Source organism: Triturus cristatus, chromosome 1_1, assembly GCF_964204655.1.
Source record: "Triturus cristatus chromosome 1_1, aTriCri1.1, whole genome shotgun sequence".
NCBI lineage: Eukaryota > Metazoa > Chordata > Amphibia > Caudata > Salamandridae > Triturus > Triturus cristatus.
In genome coordinates this window covers 252,986,078-253,009,935 of record NC_140579.1, presented here as the reverse complement: position 1 = coordinate 253,009,935, position 23,858 = coordinate 252,986,078, and the positions used below count along the sequence as shown (strand labels likewise).

General features: G+C 43.8%; 1 long non-coding RNA gene across 1 annotated transcript in view; it reads right to left on the bottom strand.

Annotated features, from left to right (window-relative positions):
* LOC146870095 (uncharacterized) overlaps nucleotides 1-23,858 on the bottom strand; it is a 72,716-nt gene that overhangs the window by 5,122 nt on the left and 43,736 nt on the right. The window lies entirely within an intron of this gene.

The following is a 23,858-nucleotide window of genomic DNA, read 5'->3' as shown; positions in this document are numbered from 1 at the left end:
TATATAAAAAGAAACTATTTTACCTGCTCCATCAGCTCCACTAAGCCTTTCATCCTTCTGAGGTCGATAAAAATGAGTACTTCTGTATAGTAATACATATCTGTCAATATCTCTAAGCAAATCCCCTGAGATAAATGTGTGCTCTGCATACACACCTGTTAGGTTATTTTATGCAGGACAAGAGAGAGTTCATTCCTGAGGGGACTTCCTCCCCCAGAACCAATCATTCTAAATTGGGGACTGACAGCAGGAGGGAAAGTCCAGAATGTAGGGATCACTTGAATGAGAGAAGCACTCAGGACAGGGAGACTAGGTGACCCCGATTTGCCGAGACAGTTTTTCCACTATCGCTCTGGGCAGATTTCAGTAAATTTAGCAATTGGGACAGTCGATTGAACACAACTACTTGCCAAGGAGGTAAGTATTTGTGTGTTCTAGGGCAGGATTAGATAGCAGCCCTCATTAGGACACTGTTTAATTAACACTGATGATACCGTCTGTAAAGCTAGCATTAATTCTATTTAACACCTCATTGTCTGTGGTTCTATGCTGATGAGCTCTGTCGATTAAGTCATTCTGTTGCCCAGGTTAATGCAAAATGTCAGTCCTACTTTGATGTTTGTGTAATGTCAAAGGTTTTAATTTCACAATCTGGTCAGCCCAGCAGATGAGTGTCTGCTCTTCGGAGTGTGAGTCTGGGCCAATCCCTTAATCTTCCTGTGCATAAGAGAAATGAATGCTTCCTTGTGTGATGTAATTGGTGCTCATGTAAAGTGCTCCAATACCTGCGGGTTGAGTTTGTGCTATATAAAACTGCATATAAATAAATACATGGCGATCCAATCTTTGGCTTCTCCGTAAGGCGCACAGAGCAATGGTCATGTATGCCAGTTGCAGTTGTGATTCTATGCAAATGTGTGGGTATAGTGGCACTCTGTGAGAATCTTAGTTTATATGTTTACACCACACCCTTAATTATACAGGCCCGCCACTTTTAGCCCCTCCCACTTTTTCATTCCACTTAAAGCCCTGAACACAAGTGAAGTCTCACATAGATTCCGATTTTTGATCTCCTTGTAGCTCATGCACTGACCTCTCTGTTCCTTTAACCCTTTCTGTATTGTTTCATTTATATGGTTTACTTACCAGTCCAAAGCTGCCTGCTTGTCAATTTGGCTTTCTGTGGCCAAACCATCACACTCAAACACCAGAAGGCCAAGCCTTGCTTGTATTTATGGTTAATATGGCAAGCATGCAGGGTTATTTCTATGTTACTTATGGTGTACATTCGTTAGGGGGTTATCTTTACCAGTAAACCAACAGCAGACATTCCAGTTCACCCCCCCCGTATGCCAGCAAAGACGACTCGTGTCCATGTGCACATTGTAAAGATGTGATCTACTCTGCGTTGAGATATAGGTGTTGTAGACCACACTGCTAACTTTGTTTGGACTTCTATCGGGATCAGCACCAGCTGTAAATAAGGTTGTGACACTTACAATCAGAAGAGGCCTGGTATAGGGCCTTTCAATCAATCAAGACTTGAAATCCTAAATCGATGTCTTCTTCCGGAGCAGCGTGCTACTTGCTGAAAAGCTCTTAGAAGCCTCATCAGGGGTCTTACTACCATGATCTCCCAATAAACACTTTCTAGACCCTTTCCTCTATCCTTTTCAATCCAACTAACAGACTTGCACGTCCACCGCTCAAATTAATTCCTATTTCCCTGTACTAACCCATCACTAATCTTTTATGGGTTCCAGATTAGCGTGCTACTCTCAGAAAAGACCTTTGACGCCTCGTCAGGGGTAGTAAGCTCTAAATAAAATTACAGTATCAACATCAATAGTTTTGGCCTAAAAACTTGCAGTAAATCTTTCCATGCCCTAGTTGTCCCTTAAAAAACTGGTGGACGTTCTTGATAATTTTTTAGGTCGAGCCTGGGCAGCACATGCACTGCTCTGCGAGACATGCTGTATTGGAGTATGTACTTGAAGCTCCGCCTATTTTTATCAATGGGTTGTGTCATTGTCCTTAGTAAATGCTGGCTTCTGATTTGTATATAGGTTTGTTAGTCCCTCCTTAGTTCTGCCTTGTCTTCATTTGTAACCTCCCATGAGGACACACTTTTTTACATGTGTTGTTGCTCTGTAGGCTTTAATTACAGTCTCCAAGCACTATTTTGTTTAATGAGTTTCGCATGCCTGCTATAGCAGGCATGACACGCTCGCAACATCTTTTTTTTTTTCTACATAGTACGGCATGCCACGGTGATAGTGGCGGCAGTGCCTTTGCTTTACTTGCCGTGCCAAATGCGGCCCCAGGTTTAAAAAAAAAAAAATCTTAAAAAATGTTAAACATATTTTTTTTAATTGCCCCATGCCTCACTTACACTTTAGTGCCCGCTGCGCCCCTTTCCTTAAAAGAGCCTAGTCTAAGGTAAGGGTGGTGCTGCCATTAAAATAACAGCGGTCTACAGGGCGCTTTTACCAAAAAGGCATTGTCATCTCGACAAACACATGCTTTTTTTGTAAAAGCGCTCCATACCGCACTTTCACTTAAATGGCGGACACACCCCTTTCTTTAAACACGCTCATCTAAAAAAAGGGAAGCAGCCAACGTTAAAGTTAAAGCGCTGCATGGGGATTTTTACAAATTAGCATTTGTAATGCAATAGGTGTTGCATTTACGAAACTTACATAAATGCGAGACCTATTGCATTGCAAATGCTTGTTCATTTGCTGAATCCAAGTTAGAATATGGCTGAATGATGCTTCGGCACACCGCAGGGTAACGTCATCCAGAGCCGTGTTGTCTCTTCTGGTGCAGCAGGAGAGGCAAGCACTTAACACCTGTTCCCCCTATAGAAAACTCAATAAAATAAACATGTGTTCCAGCAGAAATGGTAAAGCCCTGCCCGAGCAGAGTGAAGGTCACCGCTGATGTCATCATAGAGGATCCAGGTGTAAGCAAAGGCATGCTATGATTTACCTACACACTCTCCTACGTCCTCCCATGTCACCACCACAAGCATGGTTAAAAGTACTACCACCACAGCACTTACACTCAAACCCTTCTCTGTCCCAGGAGCATTGGTGGGGTGAGTGGGCGTTAGCAGAGGGAGAGGTCAGTGTTCTTAGACTGACTGTGCCGAACAGCAGCATGAGATGAACAAGTCTGCGGCTGAGCAGTCCTGCCTCCTGTATGCAAATGTTAGGGACACCTAGCAGGCTTCCAAAGGACCTTCTAAAAGGATGTAAAAACAAGCATTGGAAATGCAATAGGTCCCGCAATTGTTGGAGTTGGGGCTATTGGCATTATAAATGCCAATGTTTTTTACCTATGCAATAGATATGCTCTCCCCACCTTAATAAAATAAAGAACTCTGTTGTGGTGTATTGTTATGTAGTACACCTGCAATGGTGCAGTAGCGCTGGGAGGGAAAATGGCAATTCCGACTCCACATTGGAAATAGACGCCCATACGATTTGCTGCTGCGGAGAAATGATGCTCCTTGGTGCTGTACCGGACCCGGACATTTTGGAACGTTTTGGAACTACCTGAACAACCAGTGGTTTTTGCCCACGATGTTGTACACGTGCGCTGAAAAGCCGATCACTTGTCCCCAGTTTGACCTTCCTTTTGCCAGGCCCCAGTCTGCAGCTTGCTTCCTCTGATGCTGTGGGTGGAGAGCGGACCTCAACAGAGCAGCCAGACACAGCCTCCAGGAAACCTTTCAGTAAATTGCAAACACATGCGCTGTTGTGCAAGCGCCCTTCACACAGACCAGTTCCAGCTCAGGCCGCAATGGTGCAAGCCTCCCCCACACAAAATAGTTCTAGCTGTCACAACTACACGCATCTCTCAGGAAAAAAAAAACAAGTAGAACTCCAGCAACAGCATTACAAGCGTCCCGACTACCGCACAAATTCAGTAATTAATGGCGTAAGCAGCAATGCAAGCTTCTCTCACACACGCAGGTGACGAACAGCATAAGTTGCAGCACTGCAGAGAAACAGGTACAGCACAGATGGGAGCACTGTGACACAATGTAAAGCACAAACCAGCAGCAATGGGACAGACACACACACCGAATATAGAGCGCTGGCAGAAGCAAAACACACAGGATGTACAGCAGAATGTACAGCACAGGCAGAAGCGATGTGAGAGACACACATAATATACACCACAGGCAGACATAATGCAATCATTTCTTGTGCACAGGTACAGCAATGCAAGTGTACCTCACAACATGCAAAGAATTGGTGCCAGCTTTCTCCACACTCGAAACAGAAGCTGCACAAGCGGCCGCAGAGCAAGATTAACTCACACACTTTTACCGTACAAGCAAGGCCACTGGAACTGTGTTGCAGTGAAGTACCAAATTATGTGGCAGGGTTGACTTAAAAATGCAGCAAGAAAAGCCAAATTATGCAGCCACTTTTGTGGTAGTATTACTTCATTACTTGGTTATTTGTACACGTTAACACTCTCTTGGCAAAGTGTTACCTCATCTGTACCAGATTAGCACCAAAGCACAGCAATAGGCAACTGAAAGGAGACCAGTCAACCTTTATGAGGGACCTTCCCCTGCGCAGCAACACGTCTCGCTGCATTAATAGTAACATGTGTTCTGTTTGAAATAGAAACGTTTTTTGTTAAAAATCTTCAAATTTTGCAGCAGATGGATTATGTGGCAAATCCCAAATTATGTGGAAAACGCAGAGCCACTGAATCGCGTAATCTAGTGGTTGAACATATGAGCAACAACTGCACAAGCTGCAGCAGTTCAAGATTAACTCACACCTGCACAGAAAAGGTAGATTATGAACAGGGGACAGTGCAAGCACTCCTCACACATACCAAAAAGGTATTAAACAGGCAGGGCAGTACCTGCGTTCATCACACACTGAAGTGCACACAGCAACAGGGAAGGTTCCTCCTCTGAAGATCAGGCACAGCACAGGTGGCAGTTCAAGCTACTAAACATAGAAAGAGTACAACGCGCAAAGTGTTTACTTCATTACAGCACTCTTGCTTTTACTCCATCACTGAAGCAAACCACTCACTCATCTACAAACCTTCCATCCTAGCTCTCTGTGTCTTGGCATTCACATTTCACAGGAAGTCATCTTCAAATGAACCCATTAATGGACACAGCTGAGATACAGCTCTGCTCCATCAACCCCCGTAACACATGACTGACTCTACCCAACCCTGCTTGCTTTTCAGACCCACTCGTGAAACCTCCATGCTGACCTTTAGACAGAGTGCCCCTGACCAGCCATGCTAAAATAGGTGAGAGCAGCACCTTTTATTCTTTGGCAAGTGCCTCGAAGCGGGCGTGGATATGGAGTGCTTAATAAATATTATCACCCACTTACACAAAATGGCTCTGAGAGTTGAGCAATCTGCTGCAGAACTTCGCACGCACCCTGCGTGTCAAACCCCAGATTACATCTGCAAATGTCACCGGGTGTACTGACGAAATCTGTGAGCACCCAGCAGTCACAGGTTCAAATCAAAGCAGGGCTGACTCTGACTTTCATGCTTTCCACGGTTGAGAACCATTACTATTATTTTAAAAGATCAAGCGCAGAATACCGAGTTGCATGAAAAAAAATAGAATATTAAAAAAGAGTTTGGCTAGGCAGCTGCATTAAAGAAATCAAATATTTTTTTAAGTGTTCGGTGAGTGTAGTGTCCTCTTGGACACTAGGTGGCACAGAAGCATAGTGCCAATATTGGCAATACTCACCATCCACCTATACAGCAATCTCCTAGAGAATAACCAGAAAGACACCTTTGTGGAGAAAACTGCTGCAGGTTTATTAGCATTACAAATATGCCAACATGGTGGGTTATCTTACGGGTGATCCCAAGGCATGAAGCCCCTCGCCTCCTGCCACCTGATGGGCCAAACTACACCGTGGCTCTAGCCAATCGGTATTTGACAGATATGGGGGAGGGGAAACCCCTCCCACCGGTGGACCGCCAGTCCACCCCCCCCTGCTCATGCCCCAAAATGGGGCGGAGCCTGCAAGGCAACCCCCGGTTGCTCAGGTCCACAACCGCCCGTAGGACTAATGGGGCACCGTCGCTCCTCCAGGGTCCAACGCGAGGACCTCCCTGTGGATATTTGGCCTTTGCACCCTTGTTGTGCTCCTGCAGAGGGTACCTGTATGTACCTTACAGCCTCTGGATCGCCCTGTAACTCCGCCACAGCTCTGGGTGTGGCCACCGTCACCCCAGAGCCCCCCACCAAGATAGCCTCCTTTCCTACACCCTGCTGTCTCCAAGGCCTCCCCTAGATCAATTAAGAATAGGTCAGTACCCACTCTGGACAGATGTACCCCATTTTCATCAAAACACCCTGTGGCCTTAGTGTGCAGTAACCCATGACGGATGAAGCCAAATCCCCGTTGCTCAGTTAATTTCCTCATCTGCCGTGGGGTTATCTCAGACCACCATATTTCACTGGTCCCCAGCTGGTTGCTTAACTTACACATTGTGACTGTCATTTTTTTAAAGCCGTGCCATTCCCTCCCAGGTGTAAGACCAACACATTAGCATTAGAAGGAGGAATCCGCGCCCCCCCCCCCCAGTCTCTGCTGCAGCTTCTTCAGCAAGCAGGTCCAGCGCATGCCTGGGTATCATAGCCAGATGTCTGTGGCCGTGAGGCTGTGCCTCCATTTCCTGCTTTCAGTCCACCCTGTGGACTTGGAATGCAGCAAGCCATGCCTGAAAAGCCAAACCCCACTGAACAGGGTATTTACACCAGTCACTGTTCGCTCTTTTGCGCGAGGTGACCACCGCCTCCCCAGACCGGGCTCCTCACCACCCTCAATGAGGGGTATTTCTGCCCCCCTAACTCATATGCCCCCACATGGGTGCTACTTATACCTGGCAGACTTCATTTAGGTCCAGCGCATGCCTGGGTATCCTAGCCAAATAATGCCTGCCCTATACATATTGGAGGATCCTAACATTTTATATTGAAAAAATAAATTAGCATGTTATCTGTACGAGTGTTATCCTAGCATTCAGTACACGCCAGCTGGGATGTTTTCCTATATTTAAAAGCATGAGATTCTTTGCGAACTCTGACAGTTGGGAAAACAGGTATTATTTTACCACTGATACATGAATACTAATTTGCTGCAACGCAAGGCTCGTTGTGCATAGCTAACACAGGAACAAGAGATAATCATCACCTACAATTCTGTTGCTGACACGTGCCTCTCAATCAATGACAGGATTCTTTCGACCTTGAGGCATGCGTTTTTATAATGGCAACGGGCACAGCCGTGGAGAACGATAGGAGGCAGCCATGAACCTCACCCCAAACCGCTGTTTAAAAGATGCGCAAGAGTCCGGAACCAAAGGTGACAGGCCTGACGTCGTCAGTGTGTCATGGGTATAAATACGTAAATGAAGTCTGCGCATATGGCAATGGGCACAGCCATGGTAAATGATAGGAGGCAGCCTTGAGCCTCACCCCAAACCGCCGGTTAAAAGATGCGCAAGAGTCCGAAACCAAAGGTGACAGGCCTGACATCGTCAATGTGTCATGGGTATAAATACGTAAATGAAGTCTGCGCATGCCTGCGCACGTGCGGTTCAACCCTCTCTATGAGCAGCATGCGCTGTTCGGTACCTAACGGGAAAGTGAGAGTGACGTAACCCTCGCCAAAAGTCTCTGGGAGATGTGGTCCATGAATAATTCAGATTCTGTTAAAGGCTGGGTGGGAACTACGTCGAAGGACGGGAACTGTAGAAAATCATAGTGCATCCGCTGTTTAGCCAACCATAGTGCGCAGTGACGCGTTTTGGTTGGTGTCAGTCTCCGTGTGGTGGAAGTGAGGCAGAGGTCGGTGCACGGGTGCTCCCTAAACCTATACGTGAGACGGCGGTACTGCATACCCTAACGGTGGAAGACGCTAGTCAAAGTAAAGGTGAGGACTCCTGGCAGCTGCATTTGGCGGTGAAAGTTGGGGACGAGGAAGAAAATGAACTACCCTTTTGTAGAACTGCTTTTGAAGAATTCACATCTTGTATTTAAATAGATTCAGGTTCATGGTTCGTGATGTACTGTTGTCTCCAGTGGCACTGAGAGGATGTGGCCTTATGGCGTATGTGGGGTGGTGGGGTGGCATGGCAAGAGCCTCGCATTATTATTAACAAGGACAGGGGTGAGAACAGGGGAGGCAACAGGAGGGAGGAGCCATTAGCGGGACGAAGCAAAGAGCCGGCAAGAAAGTGAAAGCACTTGTGCATGTACGGCATCTACCTTGCAGCGACATCTGTTTCCAATTAACAAGCGCGGTGCGGGCGCGATAATTAGAAACAGATGGCGAAGCTGCTCGCTCCCGCAAGGTGGATGCTGTACATGCATGAGCGCTCATTGGAAACAGTGCAGTACATGTACGAGTTTTCCAAAAAGTGCAGACCGATTCCAAGAGGTCACTCCTAAGCAACGCTTGCGCGCTGATTAGGCGATACCTAAAAAGGAAAGTTTTGTACTTCATTGGACCTTTGGTCACGACTGGATGATATATAAGGCTACATGGTGGCCCAGATCTTAAAAAACATAAAATCCCATTTACAATTCAGAAGTTAGTGGTGGTTTTGTGCCCTTACCCCCAAACTATGCTTTGTTTTCAACTGCTTGGATGCCTGCCTAATCTGCAGTCTTCCAACACAGTATTACACTTGGATGCTGGTTTAACCCATTCACATCTTAAAGGCTATGTTCCATCAAACTTTACAAGAAACAGTTACTAAGTATGACTGACGAAGGAAAAGTCTGATGAGTAGTCCCATTTATAGCACTTGCATGTGGTGTTGTGCACGTTGCAAGGACACGTTGACAATGGCCTGTTGACGAACACAATTATGCCACTCTCTAGCATTGAGACTGCCAAATAAGGGCCTATTTGTAAACTCTCTGGTGCATGTCATGCACACAAAAGGCATGCTACATGTTTCCGGAGCCTTACAACTTGTAACTGTGTGAGGGCAAGGAAGGGGTGGCATGACTGGCACAGCAGGGGCAGCATTAACGTCTTTTTGTTCTGAGGACTGCAACATTTCCGAGTGAGCCTTCACAGCAGCAGCTTCCTAGTATCTCTGTTGCTTACTCGATTAGAAGCCCAAACAAAAGATATCATATTCTGGGTCCGTATTACAGATGACTGCGCCAGCACTAATTGTCACTGTGCGCTAGTTTATGCGCCCAACGGCATTACAGAGGATCAGTCTGTACCCTTAGGGGATGCCAATTATAATAGTGTATACGGCATATAATATTTGGTATCCCCAATGTTTCTCGGGTTAGAAGTTAACAGGATTCAATTTGACATCGCCTTATGTTGGATGGAGGAGCACAGTATTTTTAAACCAAATAGCACCCTTGCTTTTGCTTTCCAACATAATTTACTAGGGGGATACCAAATATTATGGCTCAGGCATTGCTGTAATATCTCGTATCCCCTATGTTTCATGGGTTACCCTTTAGCCATTGACCAATTGAATTTGCCTTTTATTTGATAGCAGACTACAATATCCTTTCACATTTTGTACATCATTCCACAAGATTTTGCATCCGTACCCTTCGGGGATACCAAATTTAATAGTCTATATGGCCTATAATATTTGGTATCCCCAGTGTTTCTCGGGTTAGAAGTTACCAGGATTCAATTTGAATTCGCATTATGTTGGATGGGGGAGAACAGTATTCCTATGCCAAAGAGCACCCTTCCTTCTGCTTTCCAACAGCATTACCTATGGGGATACCAAATCTTATGGCTCATGCATTGCTGTAATATCTTGTATCCCCTATGTTTCATGGGTTACCCTTGAGCCATTGAATAGTTGAAATTGCCAATTGTTTGATAGCAGACTACAGTATCTTTTCACATTTTGTACATCAGTTCACAAGATTTTGCATCCGTACCCTTAGGGGATACCAACTATCATAGCTTATACGGCCTATAATATTTGGTATCCCCAGCGTTTCTTGGGTTAGAAGTTACAAGGATTCAATTTGACATTGCCTTATGTTGGATGGAGGAGCACAGTATTTCTATACCAAATAACACCCTTCCTTTTGCTTTCTAGCACCATTTTCTATGGGGATACCAAATATTATGGCTCACCCAGTGCTGTAATATATTGTATCCCCTATGTTTCATGGGTTACCCTTTAGCCATTGACCAATTGAATTAGCCTTTTATTTGATAGCAGACTACAGTATCTTTTCACATTTGTACATCATTCCACAAGATTTTGCCTCCGGTACCCTTAAGGGATACCAATTATAATAGCATGTACGGCCTATAATATTTGGTATCCTCAACGTTGCTCTGGTTAGAAGATACCAGGATTCAATTTGAAATCCCCTTATGTTAAATGGAGGAGCACAGTATTTCTATACCAAATAGCACCCTTCCTTTTGCTTTCCAACATTATTTACTAGGGAGGTACCAAATATTATGGCTCATGCATTGCTGTAATATCTCGTATCCCCTATGTTTCATGGGTTACCCTTTAGCCATTGACCAATTGAATTGGCCTTTTATTTGATAGCAGACTAGAGTGTTTTTTTCACATTTTGTACATCATTCCACAAGATTTTGTATCCGTTTCCGTCAGGAGATACCAAATATTTAGTATCCCCAGTGTTTCTCGGGTTAGAAGTTACCGGGATTCAATTTGACATCGCCTTATGTTGGATGGTTGAGCACAGTATTTCTATACCAAAGAGCACCCTTCCTTTTGCTTTCCAACATCATTTACTATGGGGATACCAAATATGCATGGCTCACGCACTGCTGTGATATCTCACATCTCCTATGTTTCATTGGTTACCCTTTAGCCATTGACCAGTTAAAATTGCCTTTTATTTCATAGCAGACTAGAGTGTCTTTTCACATTTTATACATCATTCTACAAGATTTTGTATCCGGTTCCCTTAGGGGATACCAAATATAATAGCCTATACGGCCTATAATATTTGGTATCCCCAGTGTTTCTCAGGTTAGAAGTTACTAGGATTCAATTTGACATCGTCTTATGTTGGCTGGGGAAGCACAGTATTTCTATACCAAATAGCACCCTTCCTTTTGCTTTCCAACATCGTTTACTATGGGGATACCAAATATTATGACTCACGTATTGCTTAAATATCTTGTATCCCCTATGTTTCACAGGTTACCCTTTAGCCATTGACCAGTTGAAGTTGCCTTTTGTTTGATAACAGACAATACCGTCTCACATTTTTTTACATAATTTCACAAGATTTTATATCCGGTTCCCTTAGGCGATACCAATTATAATGGCCTTACTAGCTACACTATTTGGTATCCCTAGTGTTTCCCGAGTTAGAAGTTACCAGGATTCAATTTAAAATCACCTTATTTTGCATGGGGGAGCACAGTATTTCTATACCAAATAGTACCCTTCCTTTTGCTTTCCAACATCATTTACTATGGAGATACCAAATATTATAGCTCACGCATTGCTGTAATATCTCGTATCCCCTACTTGCCATGGGTTACCTTTTAGCCATTGACCAATTGAAGTTGCCTTTTATTTGATAGCAGACTACTGTATCTTTCCACATTTTGTACATCATTCCTCAAGATTTTGCACACGGTACCTTTAGGGGATACCAAATATAATGGCCTATACAGCCTATAATATTTGGTATCCCATGTGTTACTTGAGTTGGAACATACCAGGGTTTAATTTGACATGGTCTTATGTTGGATAAGTTAGCACAGTTTTTCTATGCCAAATAGAACCCTTCCATGTGCTTTCCAACATCGTTTACGATGGGGATACCAAATATTTTGGCTCATGCATTGCTGTAATATCGCATATCCTCTACATTTTATGAGTTAACCTTTAGCTATTGACCAGTTAAAGTTGCCTTTTATTTAATAGCAGACTACAGTATTTTTTCACATTTTTTACATCATTCCACAAGATTTTGCAGACGGTACCCTTAGGGGATACCAAATATAATGGCCTATATCAGCTATAATATTTGGTATCCCCTGGGTTTCTCGAGTTAAAACTCACCAGGATTCAATTTGCTATGGTCTTATGTTAGATGGGTAAGCACAGTATTTCTATGCCAAGTAGCCCCCTTCCTTTTGCTTTCCAACATTGTTTACTATGGGGATACCAAATATTATGTCTCACGCATTGCTGTAATATCTTGTATGTTTCATGGGTTACCCTTTAGCTATTGATCAGTTGAAGTTGCCTTTTATTTGATAGCAGACTACAGTATAATTTTACATTTTGTACATCATACCACAAGATTTTGCCTCCGGTACCCTTAGGGGATACCAATTATAATAGCCTTTACGGCCTATAATATTTGGTATCCCCAGCGTATCTCGGGTTAGAAGTTACCAGGATTCAATTTGACATCGCCTTATTTTGGATGGAGGAGCACAGTATTTCTATATCAAATAGCACCTATCCTTTTGCTTTCCAACATCATTTACTATGGGGATACCAAACATTATGACGCATTGCTTTAATATCTCGTATCCCCTATGTTTCATGGGTTACCCTTTAGCCATTGACTAGTTGAAATTGCCTTTTATTTGATAGCTGACTACAGTATCTTTTAACATTTTTGTACATCATTCCACAAGATTTTTCATCCGTACCCTTAGGGATACCAACTATATTAGCCTATACGGCTGATAACATTTAGTATCCCTAGTGTTTCTCGGGTTAGAAGTTATCAGGATTCAATTTGACTTCGCCTTATGTTGGATGCGGGAGCAAGGTATTCCTATACCAATTAGCACCCTTCCTTTTGCTTTCCAATATCATACACTATGGGGATACCAAATATTATGGCTCACGCATTGCTGTAATATCTCGTATCCCCTATGTTTCATGGGTTACCCTTGAGCCACTGAAAAGTTGAAATTCCCTTTTGTTTGATAGCAGACTACAGTATCTTTTCACATTTTGTACATCATTCCACAAGATTTTGCATCCGGTACAGATAGGGGACACCAAATATAATAGCCTATACGATAATATTTGGTATCCCCAGCGTTTGTCGGGTTAGAAGTTACCAGGATTCAATTTGACATCGCAAATTATTGGATGGGGGAGCACAGTATTTCTATACCAAATAGCACCCTTCCGTTTGCTTTCCAACATCTTTTACTTTGGGGATACCAAATATTATAGCTCATGAATTGCTGTAATATCTCGTATCAACTATGTTTCATGGGTTACCCTTTAGCCATTGACCAGTTGAAATGGCTTTTTATTTCATAGCAGACTAGAGTATCTTTTCACATTTTGTACATCATTCCACAAGAGTTTGCATCCAGTTCCCTTAGGGCAGAGGTCTTCAAACCTTTGTCGGCTGAGCCCCCCATTTAAAACTTTTTACACTTCGAGCCCTCCCACCATCACCACCACCTGACAAAAAAGTTCTAGGAGATGGTACTCTGCATCATTGATGGTCCTTCCCTCCTGCAGAGCCCAGATCGTATAGGGCAAATAATATTAAATAAATTAAGAGTGTTTAGTAAACTGAAGTTTTTTTAGTGCTTGTGCTTATTCTAAAGTTCAAATGAAAGTCTCCAAGAAAAAATTAGCACAAAAAATTACATTGGTGCTATATTTTTCACATAAAACACAAAATTTAGGATAGATGGGCAAAAACTCTCCCTAAACACAGGTGTGGGGTGTCCCTGTTTTTCTCCACAGAGACAGTCAATGTGTGGATGGATCCTTGCTTCTGCCACCCTTTGGTTGTGCTCCACTTCCAGTTTTGAGCAGTACCACGAAACGGGAGTGCTCACAAAATTTTGTAATATCTTTTTTGCAGTTTTATATAGTGCGACATGACCCAAAGGTATTGGAGTGCTTACAGGAGCATCTTTTACATTACACAAGCACACATTCATTTTTTGTAAGCACAGGGAGATTAAGTGGTTTGCCCAGAATCACAGGATTTTGAGCAGACACCAAGAATTGAACCTGGTTCCCCAGCTCTACAGTCATCAGCTCTGGCTGTTGCGCCACATCCTTACCCCTAAACAAGATATCAGAAAAAGGGGTTCCACAAAACATGCTTTCTGACACGATTGAAAAATCCATGATTATGTGGAGTATGTCCAGGTGTTGCCATGTCAGTAGGAGGCCAGCCACAGTTTTCCAAGAAGGCCTAGGGGACATTTACATCATACACATGTGATATAAGTGATTCAAGAGGATATATACATCTTTATTCTGTAGCAGCATCAAGAGTCAATGTGTTGGCATAGTTGGCTTATAAAGAAGATTGCCTTCCAAAGCTTCAGAAATAGCTGCACAAGAATTGTTTTTAATTTGGTCTACGAAAGAAGTGAGGAGAGATAGTAGGCATACTTCACAGTATTTATTATATCAGGCTTGCGGACTCAGCTCTAGGGATTGGAACATGTCATGCAAGCACCAGCGACTTTAATCAAGGTCAAATTCATTTTTCGTAAGTCACTGGTAAATTAAGTGATTTTGCCCAGGATCACATGATGTTGAGCCGATACCAGGACTGGAACCGGGGTGCCCAGAACCAAAGTCAGCACCTATGGCATTAATGCCAAATCCGCTCCTCCTTGAAACATCCAAGGTTCCCACTAGTAGTGGGATAAAGAATAAAGGAGCAAGGCTTTAAAAAATATTACAAAAAGCTCTTCACTCTTACCTGCTAGAGAATGGAATCTTCAGGAAGGATACAACCATTGTAAATTCCTTGCAGTGAAACGTACTTCCGACGTGGGAACGTGGGGTGCAACTAGACCCGAATTTCGGGGTGGGGGAGACGAAGACTCCCAGCCAGGGCTGGCCCTAACACTGATCGCACACCTGAGGGGGACAGGTGAGTGAATTGTCACATGAGCAGGGTGAGTAGTGTGCTTGTGTGACTGCAGGGTGAGGTACAGGGTGAACTTGTGTGACTGCAGGGTGAGGTACAGGGTGAACAGCGCAAGAGCATTGTGAGTGCAGAGTGATCACTGAGAGTGCAGAGTGTGCGGTGTGCTGATGTGACCACAAGTAAGTGGAGGGAGAATGGTGTGAGTTCATGGTGAGTGGCATAAGTGCAGTGTGGTCACTGTGAGTGCAGGGTGAGCGGGTGGTATGAGTGCATGGTGAGCAGTGTGAGTACATTGTGATCCCTGTGAGTGCAGGGTGAGTGTGAAAGAGAAGGGCGAGAATGAGGAGTGAGTTGTCTGAATGCAGGGTGCATTCCCAGATAGTTGAAGTTACTCAGCATGTTATTTGAGGCTTGGCATAGGGTTTGAGATATAAGTTAAACTATTGCTTTTATGGCATTATTCCGGCTCCAGGGATAGAGGGTGGAGGAAACAAATATCGTGCTTATCCTGCAACAAACTTCCAGTCTTGCGATTAGGGTTGCCAGCTCTTTATATTGATGTCCCAGATGGTACAAAAATAAGCAGTCCCCTATGTTATGGGCATGGATTTTATCATCATGTTAGAACTGACAGTATCTGAATCGGTGGCGGCAGCCATGTCAAATGCCTTAAAAAAACATATAGGACCTCCTGTCTGACCAGTTTGGACTTGCAAAGTGTGTCAGTATGGACACACCCTCTGGGTGCAGGAGGGTCCCCAAAGTGTGGATCAGAGATGAGATAATCGGAGCAAAGGCATACTCTTGACAAGTTGCAAATGCGAAGACCCCCCCTAGCCCCTCCGCTCGTCGTGTGTGTCAGCCGGGCTGAGACAGCTTCCAGGGCACACATACAGACAGTTTTTGAGCTGCCAGCCGCACCTGAGTACTTCACAGGTCTTTAAAAGACCATTCACGTGTTAACGAGGTTTTGCTGTTTTTTTCACCTCTTAGCGCCCCTGCATCTCCACTCTGACTATGGCTGAGACAGACTACTGGCGCCTGGAGGCAACAATGGAAGATGAAGTGGTGGGGTGGAGTACGCGCCCCCCCTGAGGGGATGCTGCACGCCCCACAGTTTGAAGACCTATGCCTTAGGGGATACCAAATATAATAGCCTATACGGCCTATAATATTTGGTATCCCCGGTGCCTCTCGGGTTAGAAGTTACCAGGATATTATTTGGCATCGCATTATGTTGTATGGAGGAGCACAGTATTTGTATAGCAAATGGCACCTTTCCTTTTGCTTTCCAACATCATTTACCATGGAGATACCAAATATGATGGCTCACGCATTGCTGTAATATCTCGTTTCCCCTATGTTTCATGGGTTACCCTTTAGTAATTGACTAGCTAAAATTGCGTTTTGTTTGATAGCAGATTACAGTAACTTTTCACATTTTTGTACATCAGTCCACAAGATTTTGCATCCGTACCCTTAGGGGATATCAACTATAATAGCTTATACGGCCTGTGATATTAAGTATCCCCAGTGTTTCTTGGGTGAGTAGTTATCAGGATTCAATTTGACTTCGCCTTATGTTGGATGTGGCAGCAAGGTATTTCGCTACCAAATAGCACCCTTCATTTTGCTTTCCAACAGGATTTACTATGGGGATACCAAATATCATGGCTCACGCATTGCTGTAATATCTCGTATCCCCGATGTTTCATGGGTTACCCATGAACCATTGAATAGTTGAAATTGCCTTTTGTTTGATAGCAGACTACAGTATCTTTTCACATTTTGTACATCATTTCACAAGATTTTCCGTCGGTACCCTTAGGGGTTACCCCTTTTGCTTTCCAACATCATTTACTAGGGGGATACCAAATAATATTGCTCACGCATTGCCATAATATCTCGTATCCCCTATGTTTAATGGGTTACCCTTTAGCCATTAACCAATTGAGTTTGCCTTTTATTTGCTAGCAGGCTACAGTATCTTTTCACATTTTGTACATCATTCGACAAGATTTTGCCTCCGGTACCCTTGGGGATACCAATTTTAATAGCATATCCGGCCTATATTATTTGGGATCCCCAACGTTTCTCAGGTTAGAAGTTACCAGGATTCAATTTGACATCGCCTTTTGTTGGATGGAGGAGCACAGTATTTCTATACCAAATAGCACCCTTCCTTTTGCTTTCCAACATTATTTACTAGGGGGATACCAAATATTATGGCTCACACATTGCTGTAATATCTCGTATCCCTTATGTTCCATGGGTGACCCTTTAGCCATTGACCAATTGATTTGCCTTTTATTTGATAGCAGACTACAGTATCTTTTCACATTTTGTACATCATTCCACACGATTTTGCATCTGTCCCCTTAGGGGATAACACATTTTATAGCCTATGTGGCCTATAATATTTGGTATCCCCAGTGTTTCTCGGGTTAGAAGTTACCAGGATTCAATTTGACTTTACATTATGTTGGATGGGGGAGAACAGTATACCTATACCAAATAGCACCCTTCCGTCTTTCTTTTGCTTTCCAACATCATTTACTAGGGGGATACCAAATATTATGGCTCAGCCATTGCTGTAATATATCGTATCCCTTATGTTTCATGGGTTACCCTTTAACCATTGACCAATTGAATTTGCCTTTTATTTGATAGCAGACTACAGTATCTTTTCACATTTGTACATCATTCCACAAGATTTTGCCTCCCGTACCCTTAAGGGATACCAATTATAATAGCATATACGGCTTATAATATTTGTTATCCCCAACGTTTCTCGGGTTAGAAGTTGCCCGGATTCAATTTGACATTGCCTTATGTTGGATGGAGGAGCACAGTATTTCTATACCAAATAGCACCCTTCCTTTTGCTTTCCAACATTATTTACTAGGGAGATACCAAATATTATGGCTCACGCATTGCTGTAATATCTCGCATCCCCTATGTTTCATGGGTTACCCTTTAGCCATTGACCAATTGAATTTGCCTTTTATTTGATAGCATACTAGAGTGTCTTTTCACATTTTGTACATCATTCCACAAGATTTTGCATCCGCTACACATAGGGGACATCAAATATAATAGCCTCTACGGCCTATAACATTTGGTATCCCCAGTGTTTGTCGGGTTAGAAGTTACCAGCATTCAATTTGACATCACCTTATGTTGGGTGGAAGAGCACAGTATTTCTATACCAAAGAGCACAATTCCTTTTGTTTTCTAACATCATTTACTGTGGGAATACCAAATATTATGTCTCACGCATTGCTGTACTATCTCGTATCCCCTATGTTTCATGGGTTACCATTTAGCCATTGACCAATTGAATTTGCCTTTTATTTGTTAGCAGACTATAGTATCATTTTACATTTTGTATATCATTCCACAAGATTTTGCATCCGTACCCTTAGGGGATACCAAATTTAATAGCCTAAACAGCCTATAATATTTGGTTCCCCAGTGTTTCTCAGGGTTAATTTTGCTTTCCAACATCATTTACTATGGGGATACCAAATATTATGTCTCACGCTTTGCTGTAATATCTCGTATCCCCCATGGGTTACCCTTGAGCCATTGAATAGTTAAAATTGCCTTTTGTTTGATAGCAGAATACAGTATCTTTTCACATTTTGTACATCATTCCACATGATTTTGCATCCGTACCCTTGGGGGCTACTAACTATAATATCCTATACGGCGTATAATATTTGGTATCCGCGGTGTTCGAAGTTACCGGGATTCAATTTGACTTTGCCTTATGTTGGATGCGGGAGCACAGTACTTCTATGCCAAATAGCTCCCTTCCTTTTGCTTTCCAACATCATTTACTAAGGGGATACCAAATAATATGGCTGACGCATTGCTGTAATATCTCGCATCCCCTAAGTTTCATAGGTTACTCTTTAGCCATTGACCAATTGATTTTGCCTTTTATTTGATAGCAGACTATAGTATCTTTTCACATTTTGTACATCATTCCACAAATGTTTTATATTTGGTTCCCTGAGGGGATACCAAATATAATGACCTCTACCGCCTATACTATTTGGTATCCCCTGTGTTTCTCGGCTTAGAACTTACCAGGATTAAATTTGACATGGTCCTATGTTGGATGGGTGAGCACAGTATTTCTATGCCAAATAGCACCATTCCCTTTGCTTTCCAACATCATTTAAAATGGGGATACCAAATATTATGGCTCACACATTGCTGTAATTTTTTGTTTCCCCTACATTTCATGGGTTACCCGTTAGCCCTTGACCACTTGAAGTTGCCGTTTATTTGATAGCAGACTACAGTAACCTTTCACATTTTGTACATCAATCCACAAGATTTTACATCCGGTTCCCTTAGGGGATACCAAATATAATGGCCTATACTGCCTATAATATATGGTATCGCCTGTTTCTTGGGTTTGAACGTACCAGGATTCAATTTGACATGGTCTTGTGTTGGATGGATGAGCACAGTATTTCTATGTGAATTATCACCCTTCCTTTTGCTTTCCAACATCGTTTACTATGGGGATACTAAATAAGGTTTTACATGCGGTTCCCTCAGGGGATATTTTAAATAAAATGGCCTATACCGCCTATAATATTTGGTATCCCCTGTGTTTCTCGGGTTAGAACTTACCAGTATTCAATTTGACATAGTCTTATGTTGGATGGATAAGCAAGGTATTTTATGCCAAATAGCACACTTCCTTTTGCTTTCCAACATCGTTTACAATGGGGATGCCAAATATTATGGCTCACGTATTGCTGTAATATCTTATATCCCCTATGTTTCATGGGTTACCCTTTAGCCATTGACCACTTGATATCAGACTACTGTACCTTTTCACATTTTTAATATCAATATTCTGACCTATACAGACTTAAACATTTGGTACCCCTATGTTTCCCGGGTTAGACTATACCATGATTCAATTTGGCATGGTCTTATGTTGGCTTGGTGAGCACAGTATTTTTCTGTCAACCGACGCCCTTCCTTGAGATTTCTAGCATCTTTTCCTATGAGGATACCAAATATTATGGCTCACACATTGCTGTAATTTTTTGTTTCCCCTACATTTCATGGGTTACCCTTTAGCCCTTGACCACTTGAAGTTGCCGTTTATTTGATAGCAGACTACAGTAACCTTTCACATTTTGTACATCAATCCACAAGATTTTACATCCGGTTCCCTTAGGGGATACCAAATATAATGGCCTATACTGCCTATAATATATGGTATCGCCTGTTTCTTGGGTTTGAACGTACCAGGATTCAATTTGACATGGTCTTGTGTTGGATGGATGAGCACAGTATTTCTATGTGAATTATCACCCTTCCTTTTGCTTTCCAACATCGTTTACTATGGGGATACTAAATAAGGTTTTACATGCGGTTCCCTCAGGGGATATTTTAAATAAAATGGCCTATACCGCCTATAATATTTGGTATCCCCTGTGTTTCTCGGGTTAGAACTTACCAGTATTCAATTTGACATAGTCTTATGTTGGATGGATAAGCAAGGTATTTTATGCCAAATAGCACACTTCCTTTTGCTTTCCAACATTGTTTACAATGGGGATGCCAAATATTATGGCTCACGTATTGCTGTAATATCTTATATCCCCTATGTTTCATGGGTTACCCTTTAGCCATTGACCACTTGATATCAGACTACTGTACCTTTTCACATTTTTAATATCAATATTCTGACCTATACAGACTTAAACATTTGGTATCCCCTATGTTTCCCGGGTTAGACTATACCATGATTCAATTTGGCATGGTCTTATGTTGGCTTGGTGAGCACAGTATTTTTCTGTCAACCGACGCCCTTCCTTGAGATTTCTAGCATCTTTTCCTATTAGGATACCAAATATTATGGCTCACTAATAGCTGTAATATCTCATATCTCCTACTTCTCATAGTTAGCCTTTAGCTGTTGACCAATTGAAGTTTCCTTTTTTTACAGTAAATTACAGTTTTGTTTCCTTTTTGATATTATTCAACAAACTTTCACATTCGGTTCCTCTGGGGGATACCAAATATAATGGCCCACACAGGCTATACTATTTAGTAAAACATATGTTTTGGGGGTTAGAACTTACCAAGATTCAATTTGACATGGGCTTATATTAGCAGGTGAGCACAGTATTGTTTTGACAACTGGCACCCTTCTGTGAGTTTTTCAACACCTTTTACTATAAGAATACAAGAAGAAGAAGGAAGAATCCGAGGTATGGGGAGTGTTCGGTGCCCCTCCACCCAAACGTCAACGTCACGGCAGAACGGGGGCACTAAGTCTCACCAGCCTTAACAGTTCATCCTGCTGAGAGCTCCGGAGTTCCAGACTTCCAGGATTTGACCAGGGCCTCACGGAAAACCAAGCCGACAACTGTGACACAAATCCGGCCTGAAGAGGGGCCTCCCTTGAGATGTCAAGAGAAAAAGCTTCGGAAAAGTGCAAAGTAACTTCGGGTGGTAACCAATGAAACCAGCAATCGGTTAGACAAGTGTGATACAATCTACACGCAATGGCTTATGACTTCAGGAGGATGAGTAATTTATTTGAAGGAGCCAGGAAGCAACAAAAAGGGGCATGATCCTAAGGAGCAGTTCCACCACTCCCACAACCAACATCACCACAGCCATCCACAGTATCAGTACCAGCATAACAACAATGATGACAAAATCTAACTTGCCGACATAGACTGCAACCTTCTGGACTAGAATTGCAAAATCCAAACAGAAACAGAAATCTGGAAATATATATATTTAGCATAAATAGACAATTGAGACAAATGAGGGTGCCAAGAAGCCCTTCACGTAATTGACCAACTAACTGAAATGCAACAGTTATTCTTTTATACTTACAGGGTTGTTGTTTGGGATGTGGGAGAGAGTGTCCGATTCATCGCTGCGGCGGGAGGTCACCGACCTTTGGACAATACTTCACGCCACTTTGGCGAGCGCCGAGGCCACGCCCCCTCTCGGAGGCCACGCCCACTTTCAGCGCATTTAAATAGACGCTGTTCACGAGCGTCCTGCCCAGTCTTGCGAGTCCTCCTGAGGCGGAAGCCGGGAGCAGACCTTTAGCAATTTTACCCTGATTAATAGAGAGAATTGTGTGTATTTTACTCGTGTACTTGCTTTTTATAAAACCTACTTCACCTGCTCATTTCCGGTTCCCCGCGCAGCCGATTCATCGCTGCGGCGGGAGGTCACCGACCTTTGGACAATACTTCACGCCACTTTGGCGAGCGCCGAGGCCACGCCCCCTTTCGGAGGCCACGCCCATGTTCCCCTTCCCTCAACTCCCATAAATCATGTGCCATTACCGGACGCGCAGCGGACGAGCGCAGCGGGCGCGCCGATTGCGCGCTGAAGGCGCGCTTAAGGCAAGCCCGTCTGCGCCCGTCCGCGACCAAACGCGCCTAGGGCCTAGGCCCCTTCCCCTGCCCGGCCCATTACAATATTCATCGGCACAGCTACTCGCTCTTCAAGCCAGCAGGCCCATTGAAGCCTCCCTGACCATCCATATCAAGAATCTGGGCATCACAGCCGCAGCAACTCCGATCGCCCCTCTCACTCCGCCCCTCCCTCCCCCCCTGCCCTCTCCTCCCCGTCCTAATCCCCCAGCCGGCCCCAGTCAGGTCCCACTTACCATATTCTACCTCAACACGCGGTCCGCGGTTAAGCATTGCCACGAACTGTCAGTTTTGCTTGATATCCATAAACCAGACCTCCTATTCCTTACGGAGACCTGGTTCCGCGACAGCTCCCTCCCTAATCTCCTTGCCTCCCTTCCAGCCACCTACTATGCCCTCCGGGCTGACCGCCCAATGGGTAAATCCGGAGGGGGTGTCGCCCTGATCGCCAGAAAGGATCTACCATTCCAACCTATCAGTTTTCCCTCGATAGGCACGGCTGACTTCTTAGTCGCTCGCTCTCTTTGTTACCATACTCCCCTCACCTGCCTTCTTATGTACCGCCCTCCTCAACCGTCGCCTACCTTTTTGGACGGATTTCAAGAACTGGTGGCCTCCCTAGCTGTAAACAATTCATCCGTCCTGCTCCTGGGTGATTTTAATTTCTGGCCTTCCGACCCAGCTGAATGCTCCACTTCCAAGGAATTTTCTGAAACCTTACGCTCTCTTAATTTCATCTCGCATATCAATACCCCGACCCATATTCATGGACACACGCTCGACCAAATCTGGTCTCTGAACTGCCCTATTTCTTCTCTGTCCATCTCTCCCTGCCCCTGGTCTGATCACTCATTGATCTCTTTCTCCTTTCAACTCGGACCGCCTATCAAGTCCTCGCACCCCAAAAACATCTGGGCCCGTTCCTGGGGGTGGGTAGACCTGGCTGCCTTAGCCTCCTCTCTCTCCTCCTCCTGCCCCGATCTGTCCGGCCTGCCCTCAGCGGATCAAGCTAATTCCATCAACTCGTGGCTACTCTTAGCCTGCGATTCCATCGCTCCCCTGAGGCGCATTTCCTCCAAACGGACTAATGATTCCAACCTGTGGTTCAATAACGATCTGAAGGCACAAAAACTAGCGGTCCGCCACGCAGAACGAGCATGGAGAAGACAGTACTGCCCTCAGCTTAAATCACACTACACTTCCCTTTTGCAGCAATATAAGAAATCCATACTGTCCACCAAAAAAGAGTACTTCTCCTCCAAAATCCTAGTTGCGGAGAACAAATCCAGAGAAATTTTTGCCATCATCAAGAAACTCGCATACTCTGATCGAACCACCCTTACACCCTCCCCCTCTCAACCTCTTTGTGATACCCTGAACTCCTACTTTTTGGACAAAATTGCGACAATCAGGGCCAATATTCCTCCCCCTTCCCCCTCTTTCCGAGTCCCTCCTTGTCCCCCGATAGACGCCCGCCTTCACTCATTCCCTCCTTTAACAGAAGATTCTTTCCTTTC